This window comes from Anabrus simplex, chromosome 1 (assembly GCF_040414725.1).
Source record: "Anabrus simplex isolate iqAnaSimp1 chromosome 1, ASM4041472v1, whole genome shotgun sequence".
NCBI classification, from domain to species: domain Eukaryota; kingdom Metazoa; phylum Arthropoda; class Insecta; order Orthoptera; family Tettigoniidae; genus Anabrus; species Anabrus simplex.
The window spans coordinates 684,152,007-684,162,161 of NC_090265.1; positions in this window are offsets into that span (position 1 = coordinate 684,152,007).

The window sequence follows — 10,155 nt, forward strand, 5'->3', positions numbered from 1 at the left end:
ATGGGGCCCTACCTACGATGTATTCTAATGGTCAAGACGGCACAAACACACAGCCCCCAAGACTTTGGAATTAACCAATGGAGGTTAAAATCTCCCACCCAGCCACCCATCCGGGATTCGAACCCGGGACCTCCTCAACTCAAACCATTTAGCCCTAGAGCCGGACAGCGTACAAGTCTCTGGTATGACCCTAATGAGAGTATGGTTCCAGTGTATAGGATCCTCACCAGAATTTCTTGATATGTGAACTGGAAGAGATCCAAAGTAAAGCAGCAAGATTTTTTCTGGTAATTTCCGACAAAAGAGTAGTGTTACAAAAATTTTGCAAACTTTGGAATGGAAAGACTTGGGAGTAAGGAGACGAGCTGCTCGACTAAGGGATCAGGAGAGAGATGGCGTGAAATAACATTAGCAGACGAATAAGCTGGAGTGAAGATTTTAAAGGCAGGAAACATGAAGATAAAGTTCTAATTCAAGAGAAGTTGGGGCAAATTTGAAGAGGAATTTGGGATTGAAATGCTTTATCAAGGGAAATGTTCGATAAAATTTCTTCTTTGAAATAATGTAAGAAAAGTCTAGGTAAACAAATGATAGGGAATCTGCCACTTGGGCGACGGCCCTAAATACAGATCAGAGGCAGCTGATTGATTGATTGATTGATTGATTGATTGATTGATTGATTGATTGATTGATTGATTGATTGATTGATTGATTGATTGATTGATTGATTGATTGATTGATTGATTGATTGATTGATTGATTGATTGATTGATTGATTGATTGATTGATTGATTGATTGGAATAACTTTTTGAATAACTCAACGGTTTGGTTGCCTTGCAGCCGTGAAGAATAAGCTCATTACTTTGAACTTGACCTCCAAAGCCACGGTCATTGACTGCCAATTTTGTGGACAGTTGCAGCTAACGTTTTGAACAGAGATTGGTCTGTTCTGAGAATTTGTCGTGCTTTCATTCATGTTTGTGTCTTCAAGTGTCGCATGACTGCTCGACAGTTCGTGTCTCACCTCACAGGGCCCTCCAGGGATACTCCGTTGAAAACCAGAGCTTGAATGCAAAACAGATGTTCCTATGAATATATCAATAGAATAGACTTGATCACAAAAGAAATGATGGTTAATATTTCACACTGTGGACAGAGCGTTTTGTACGGTTTCGTCACTTAATGTCTATCAATTAGAACAGGCCTGGATCTATGACTGACACAAGAGGAGTGACTGAAAGGTGTAAAAGGCGATTGAAGGATACATCTAAACGTCTAACAAGACAGAAACTAAGTTGTTAGTGCCTTCCAAAATTAATGTTCATGTACCCGGGGAAGATTGTTGTTTTATTGCTGTAGATAGGTATTTGTTAATGTACTTTCACAGGAATCCTGAGCTGAGAATAACAGTATATCAACACTGAATAATTAAGTACCGGTGAAAGTGACCTGATATTTCCATTATTTGACAAAATTCTTCCAGTTGCTCCTTACAATATGCTTTACGTCGCACCAACACATATTATTCTTATGGTGACGATGGGATAGAAAAGGGCTAGGAACGGTAGAGGTAAGGCACTTTTAGCATGGTGTGAAAATTGGAAACTACGGAACACCTACAGTAGGGTTCGGACCCACTATCTCCCGAATGAAATCTGACAGCTAGGTGACTCAAACCGCGAAGCCACTCGGTCGGTGATTCTTCCAGTGTAGAGTGGATTTTTGATACAAATATGTCTTAGTGATAGGGTTCATTGACGAAATGGTGTCATGTAACAAAATGTATGACGCGATGTTACCTAGCAACAGTACCTTGAGAGCTGCACCGGCCATGGCCGTTCATCAATACTTCACGTCACAGCCTGCACGTTTGCTAGGTAGCACCTCGTTGGCTGAACGGTCAGCGTACTGGCCTTCGGTTCAGGGGGTCCTGGGTTCGATTCCCGGCCGGGTCGGGGATTTTAACCTTAATTGGTTAATTCCAATGGCACGGGGGCTGGGTGTATGTGTTGTCTTCATCATCATTTCATCCTCATCACGACGCGCAAGTCGCCTACTGGAGTCAAATAGAAAGACCTGCACCTGGCGAGCCGAACCCGTTCTGGGATATCCCGGCACTAAAAGCCAAACGACATTTCATTTTTTGCCGCGTTTCACATTTTATTGAAATTCGTATTTATGATAATTTTATTCTCCCAGAGGGAAATTTCAAAATTTAATTTTGTCAAGGAAATCCAAATACAGAATGTCCAGAAAGTAAGTCTGCAGTAGAGGTTTGAAATTTGACGTGGTAGCCTACACTTATGGCAGTGTGGTTTCCTCTATAGGAAATATTGGAAATGTCCTGCTGCGATTTTCGACATGTCTGAACACGACGCTGCGTATTGTTTGGTATTTTTTTTCTTTTTTTAACGTAGACACGTTCCTCGAAAACGTGTAAATGAAATGAAAAATGTTAAGACGTTTTTATGTTTGTGTAGAAATCGTATATTGCCGAGAGGACTTGAATTATGATTATGTTTAATGTCTCAATTGACAGATAAAAGAGGAGGCTGTCTGTTGAAAATAAAATTGAAAATTTAAAACGCAGTTTTCACGAAATAATGCTTCAAAGTAAGGAAAAATTTGTGTTAAATATGTGGCGTCGCACGCATGCTATCAGTTGGTTATCTGTCGTACACTGAATAACATTTATTATCCACATAATATTTATCTTTTATTTCTAATACATTACGAAATCCTCGAAACCCTGCGGCCGTTACAATAGCGACTGCCTACCGCCATTTATTATTTATTTTTTTACAATGTGCTTCAGGTTGCACCAGCACAGATACGTCTTATGGCAGCGATTGGACAGGAAAGGGCTAGGAGTGGGAAGGAAGCGGACATGGCCTTAATTATGGTACGTCCCCAGCATTTGGCTTGTGTGAAAATGGCAAACCACGCAAATCCATATTCAAGGCTGCGGGCAGTGGGGTTTGATCCCACTATCTTCCGAATACTAGCTCACAGCGGCGTGACCCTAGTCGCAAGGCCAACTAGCTCGGGGCTCAACTCGTTCTAGAAGGTGCAGTTACCCCGCCTTGTTCGAGCTCTTGAATCTTACGCTCATTGGAATGTTCCATAATTTCTGTGCAGTAACGTTTGTTGGGGATTCAGTATGAAAAGATAAAGACTATACTACTTTCAAGAGTGACATATCTTTGTACATCCTGTTCTCTGAGCGGTAGCCATCTTGTAAATAATGTAGTTGAATAAAACAGTGTGCAACGCAAGGTATACGTAACTTATTCCCCATCTATTCACAACGGGGCTCGCATTGTAAGGCCTCTTCAGCTGGTCATACCTCTGGAGGTTGACCAGGGTGGGGAGGATGTTGGGGATTCAGTATGAAAAGATAAAGACTATACTACTTTCAAGAGTGACATATCTTTGTACATCCTGTTCTCTGAGCGGTAGCCATCTTGTAAATAATGTAGTTGAATAAAACAGTGTGCAACGCAAGGTATACGTAACTTATTCCCCATCTATTCACAACAACGTTGACGGTGTGGTGGAAAAAACTTTCTCCAATAACTCACTGCCGACTTCAGGCACACCTTACCCCGATATTCTGATCATATGGAGGTGTTCATTCAACTCGTGAGGGTTGTAAGTACGAGTTTTCTGACTGTTAATATATTCGGACAGATGAAAACCGCTCATTCTAACAACGATTCACACTATACGCCAATTGGCAACATAAATGTCTTTGATTGGTTTTAATAATCTACCCTTAATCCCATAATTCCTCGGTACAGCTAACATGCCTTCTCGAGATCTACGAAATTTACACATAACTTCATCTTCTCTCAGTATTTTTCACTCATCTGTTGAATAGTATAAATCCGATCCTGACAGCCCCTCTATGGTCTGAAACCACACTGGTTTTCATCCAACGTACTCTCAACCACTGATCGCACCCTCCCTTCCAAAACGCCAGTGAACACCTTATCTAGTATCCTGATCAATGCAATACCTCGACAATAGTTGCAATCCTTCTTAATTCCTTCCTTGCAGACAGCTGCAACTATTCGTCCAAACAGAATGTACGTTAAAAATATTCCATGGTAATCTTATTACTGTGTGGAGTTATTTCATTCCTGCCTTCCTAATTTATTTGATCACCACGACATGCCTAATTTGTGTCTATGCTGCACAGAACAGTTACTTTTTGGACACCCTGAATTATAGATCCGGCAATGCATAGGACGCCACTTCATTTGTAGTCCTTCTATCAATCCTTAATTTTCCTACCTTTTGTGGTCCTTTTCCTTCTTTTGGCGTAGTTTCAGTTATACGCTTCTGGGAGTCAGCAATGTTCCGTTTTCAGTTTCCATTAGTTCGAATTAGTGTTGGCTACTGAATGCATGATTCGAAGCAGTGTATCGATTCATTCATGTGTCCGAGTGAATCGATTCACAGGAAAGGCGAGCTCACGGTACACGATTCAGCTTACTCCCAGCGGACAGTGCTGAGTGGCGCACTCACTGGACGTTGACGGGGAGCCGAGCTTCCGCGGCAGCGAGACAGTGTATCATGGCACATCGAAAGAATCGTGAACGAGCGCGGCTCAGTGAGACACATGATACACACGGATCCTTATCGGCACACTGGACACTGGCAGAGAGCCGAGCTTCCGCTGCCGCGAGACATACAGTGAACCATGGCACATCGAAAGAATCGTGAACGAGCGCGGCTCAGTGAGACACATGATACACACGGCTCCTTATCGGCTCACTGGACACGCGAAGAGCCGAGCTTCCGCTGCAGCGAGACAGTGAATCATGGCACATCGAAAGAATCGTGAACGAGCGCGGCTCAGTGAGACACATGATACACACGGCTCCTTATCGGCTCACTGGACACGCGGAGAGCCGAGCTTCCGCTGCAGCGAGACAGTGAATCATGGCACATCGAAAGAATCGTGAACGAGCGCGGCTCAGTGAGACACATGTTACACACGGCTCCTTCGGCTCACTGGACACGCGGAGAGCCGAGCTTCCGCTGCAGCGAGGCATACAGTGAATCACGGCACATCGAAAGAATCGTGAACGAGCGCGGCTCAGTGAGACACATGATACATACGGCTCCTTATCGGCTCACTGGACACGCGGAGAGCCGAGCTTCCGCTGCAGCGAAACATACAGTGAGACATGCTAGACTGAAAGAATCGTATGCTATAATGGACTCTCGAGCTCAGCTCATTTGAAAATAATACCCATTTGCATTCACTGTCCTCTTCTTACAGGGAGGTTTAAATAATAGATGGATTTATTTGCAGTGTTAAAAAGGTAGTCACAACATAATTCTGAAGTAGCTAGTAAGTAGGTAGGCTATTAGGTTATACTATTTATTAGTTTAATGAATCTTAGTATTATAACTTAGTTGACATTTGACAGTTAAACTCGACTCTAGCCTGCCCTATGACTATGAGTCATGCTCATGAGTCATGACCACTCAAAAGTACCTGTTTTATATTGGGAAGAACGGCTCAGTATTCTCTCAGTTCATATGTCACATCGTTGCACAAGACTTCAATCATATGTGGACAGACGCAATAACAGTATGTTGAATCAGAAAACCAGTAGCCTATACAAAATATGACGATTTAAAAAAATCCTCAGCTGACAGAAAAATACTTTAAAAAAAAAGACTGAGCGAGTTGTCGTGCGGTTAATATCGCGTGGCTATGCGTTTGCATTCGGGGGATGGTGGGTTCGAATCCCACCGTCGGCAGCCGTTAAGATGGTTTATCCGTAGTTTCCCCATTTTCACACCAGGAAATGCTGGCTCTGTACCTTAATTCAGGCCATGGCTGCTACCTTCCTAATCCTAACCTTTCCCACCCTACGTTGCCGGAAACCTTCGATGTATTAGAGTAACTAGCATTTTTTCTAAGAAAGGAGTTCATAGTATGAAGACCAGATGGCAACTGCGAGCACTGAATGCTGTTGCTGCTGTTTTACCAGCACATACTACACTGATGCAGTAGGAGCGGTGACCAATGAACCGTGAATCGGATCACTGTATCGATTCAGTAACGTGAACGGAATCAAATGAATCGATTCAGTAAAATGAATCGAATGTCCCATCACTAGTTCGAATAAGAGGATAGCAGTGGTGATTGTTAGTGTTTTAAGCGGAGTGGTGGTGATTACTGTTACAAGAGCAAGTACAACTGGGCAACCATCCTCTACTAACTCTAATGCGAGGGGGGGGGGGAATGGAAGGGGTCGTACGCTATAAATTATTGTCGTGATATACGGCAGAGCAATCAGCACAGTTCAAAACTCATCTTGTATTTTCAAAGGACTTAACTGATATGCAACACATGTGACACAGTGAACTTAAAACTAATACAGTAGAACGTCGATATCTCGAACCACCTCAGGAGCTAAATATTTTTCGAGTTATCGAAATTTCGAGATATAGAGAATACCGGTTTTGAGCATGTGTAGCACATAATTGAATCATATGTATCTACGTGCTTGCACTGAATATACTCTTTTCAACAGTATTTAAAAATATACAAACAAACTCTATTTTACGACATCACTTTAATTGTAACCCTCATTATAGTAACTTTTTAGAAGACAGTATACAGTACATACAGTAGTGAAACAAGAAATATACCTCCGTTAACACCTTTGGAAAAAGAATCCGTTAGTCTCTTCTATTTGTTACTGTTAACCTTTCCTCCCTTCACGTTGAAACTCCTCGTCAATACCACGCAGCCGAGATTCGTAAATGGAGCTTGTCATCCGCGACTTCGGCGGGTTGCTTTCGTACGTGACCGGTAATTAATTCACACCCAAGAAACAGCGGGGCGTTCCGATCATCAGAAGTTTAAGAATTTCGGTTCCCGTCTTATTAGCTCCCAGCACCACTGTAATCCTTTCTTTACTTTTTAACTGTTCCTCACAAACCAAAAATGTCGTATTGCACAGTTGATGTTTCATGAAATTCGGGACCGGCTACATCAGCTCAAAACTTGGATGTAATTATATGGGAACCGAGCGAGTTTGTCGTGCATCTGTGAGCTTGTATTCGAGAGATAGTCGGTTCGAATCCCACTGTCGGCAGCCCTGAAGATGTTTTTTCGTAGTTTCCCATTTTCACACCAGGTAAATGCTTGGGCTGTACCTTAGTTAAGGCCACTGTTGCTTGCTTTCCAGTCTTGGCCCATTCCTGTCCCATCGTCACCATCATATCTGTGTCAGTGCGACGTAAGGCAAATTGTAAACAAAATAGTGGGAAACGTTTCAAGTTGCGGTGAACCTTGGTCGGTGAGCATCAGTCGCCTCAACTTCGTATTGTATTGAAAAAAGAAATAATATACAGTATTTCTCTTGGTGTCTGCATTCCTCCCAGTAATGGAAAACTGTCCTGAGGGCGTCCAAGGTTGGTTTTATAATACACACCAAGCCAGTTGGCCTGCTTCTAGGAAGCGCTACAGGAAGAGTAGGCGCTTCCTCCACACACAGTACGTAGTTGATAGTTCTTTCTTGCAGTCCAACGTATTAGGTAGTTTAGTTCATTACTGGGTCCTAGGATCCGCTACAAGTTCAGTGCCGGATTACTTAATAGGCAGAGCAGGCTGTCGCCTATGGGTCGCGTGCTGTTAGGGGCCCCAAGACAGCAGAACCGACCTCGTATAGTAAATTATGCGGCTATGCGAACTGGGAATAAGTTTACAAACAAATTTATGAGTAGTTTCTGAATGAAAATGGTGAACTGAGTTTCTTTAAAATAATGTTTGTCGTGAGAATAGCACTTGTTTTTCATGCAATTCATGAAGCATGCAGCTCGCCACCTGTTACCGTATTGACACATAAGAATGTCCATAGCGACCAGTTTCATTGCTCAAATTGCATTGTGCGTCATACAGCCTCATTCCCTAAAACAAAGTGCAATCAATATATCCAAATCTCACATTGAGGATTTACACGAGTCTCACGATAACAAATGCATCTCGGAAATGGATATTATTCAATTAAAAAAAAATTGTCATCGAACTTCACTGGTACAAGAACGACTAAATTCTCTTTTCATTACTTCTACTGAATATGATACCTTGCAGAAAACACTTTCGAGATGATCTAAATGATTACATTGCAAAAATGTAAGGAAAGAGAATGTTTAGTGTGATGTTAGTTTGTTTAGATGTAACATGTTCTTTTCTGTTTTGTAGTGCTGTATTATATTCTTTAACGTCCGGCTCCGTGGCTAAATGGTTAGCTTGCTGGCCTTTACCCACAGGTCTCCCGGGTTCGATTCCCGGCAGGGTCGGGAATTTTAATCATCATTGGTTAATTTCGCTGGCACGGGAACTGGGTGTATGTGTCATCTTCATCATCACTTCATCCACATCACGATGCGAAGGTCGCCTACGGGAGTCAAATCTAAAAAGACCTAAACCTGGCGAGCCGAACATTTCCTCGGACACTCCCGGCACTAAAAGCCATACGCCATTTCCATTTCATATTCCTTAACCATATTAATATACGAAGTAGAATAATTAAGTTCGTGGACTGACCGTCTAGCAGTAGGGTAGCCAGGATCGGCTGATCGGGGTGTTATAGTTACAAAATGCTGATAGGACATGTGTGGTGTGCGCATGCGTGACTTGTCATTATAACGACACTGATACAAGTGAATTATGTTGAAATTCAGATTGCAGTACTCTACAAAATCTTACATTAAAATACTGAACAAGAACAATACGATCAAGGTCAACAGTTTTACAGCGAATAGTATGTTAAGTTTACAATCTAAACTCCAACTTTCGAGGCTTATTAGAAAATATATTCAACAGACCTCTTGGTTTTACAATCATGTCTCTGAAGATTTGTTTAGTTTATTGTTTATTTTCACTTTCTGTTAATTTCCCTTTTGTAAAAATTCCATGGTGGGGTTCTAACCCCCCAGTAACCCCCTCTCGCTGGCTACGCTCCTGCCATCTAGTGTCGCTCTGGTGCACCACAGGATAGTGCCGTGAGAGTTCTTCGCTAGTCTCAGCAAGAGGCAGTTGCTTGCATACAGTATAAGCAGAACTACGGTTTCTGTTGTGAAAGGTAGTTGAATGTCAGCGGTGGAACTAGAGAATGTCGTAGTTTGAGCCATGGGAAAACTTCAAGTAATGCCAGAATTTAGGTAAATCCTCTAGTGAAACGTTTGAGATGATGAAGTCAAAATTTACCGTATTACCATGACGGGAAAAAAGACTCGAAATGACAGGTCAAAAAACTATGTGATCCTTGAACTGTTAGTGCCACTCCACGAGCATATTGACCGTAGTACGTATATAGGTGTACACTGTGTTGCATAACATTGTAAGCGCTAGGCCAAGATGTTATTAGACTGCAGTATATGAGTGTACGCTGTGTTGCCTACACTAGGCGCCAGTCCAAGGTGTTATTAGACTGTAGTATATGAGTGTACACCGTGTTGCCTACACTAGGCGCCAGTACAAGATGTTATTGACTGTAGTAGGTATATGAGTGTACGCCGTGTTGCCTACACTAGGCGCCAGTCCAAGATATTATTGACTGTAGTAGGTATATGAGTGTACGCCGTGTTGCCTACACTAGGTGCGAATACAAGATGTTATTAGACTGTAGTATATGAGTGTACGTCGTGTTGCCTACACTAGGCGCGAATCAAAGAATTGACTGTAGTAGTAATGTAATAGTCCGCCTCTGTGCTGTAGTGGTTAGCGTGATTAGCTGCCAGCTCCGGAGGCTCGGGTTTGATTCCCGGCTCTGCCACGAAACTGGAAAAGTGATACGAGAGCTGGAAAGGGGTTCACTCAGCCTCGGGAGGTCAACTGAGTAGAGGTGTGTTCGATTCCCACCTCAGCCATCCTCGAAGTGGTTTTCCGTGGTTTCCCACTTCTCCTCCAGGGAAATGCCGGGATGGTACCTAACTTCAGGCTACGGCCGCTTCTTTCCCTCTCCCATGCCTGTCCCTTCCAATCTTCCCATCGCTCGACAAGACCCCTGTTCAGCATAGCAGGTGAGGCCGCCTGGGCGAGGTACTGGTCCTCCTCCCCAGTTTTATTCCCGACCCAAGGTCTCACGCTCCAGGACGCTGCCCTTGAGGTGGTATAGGTG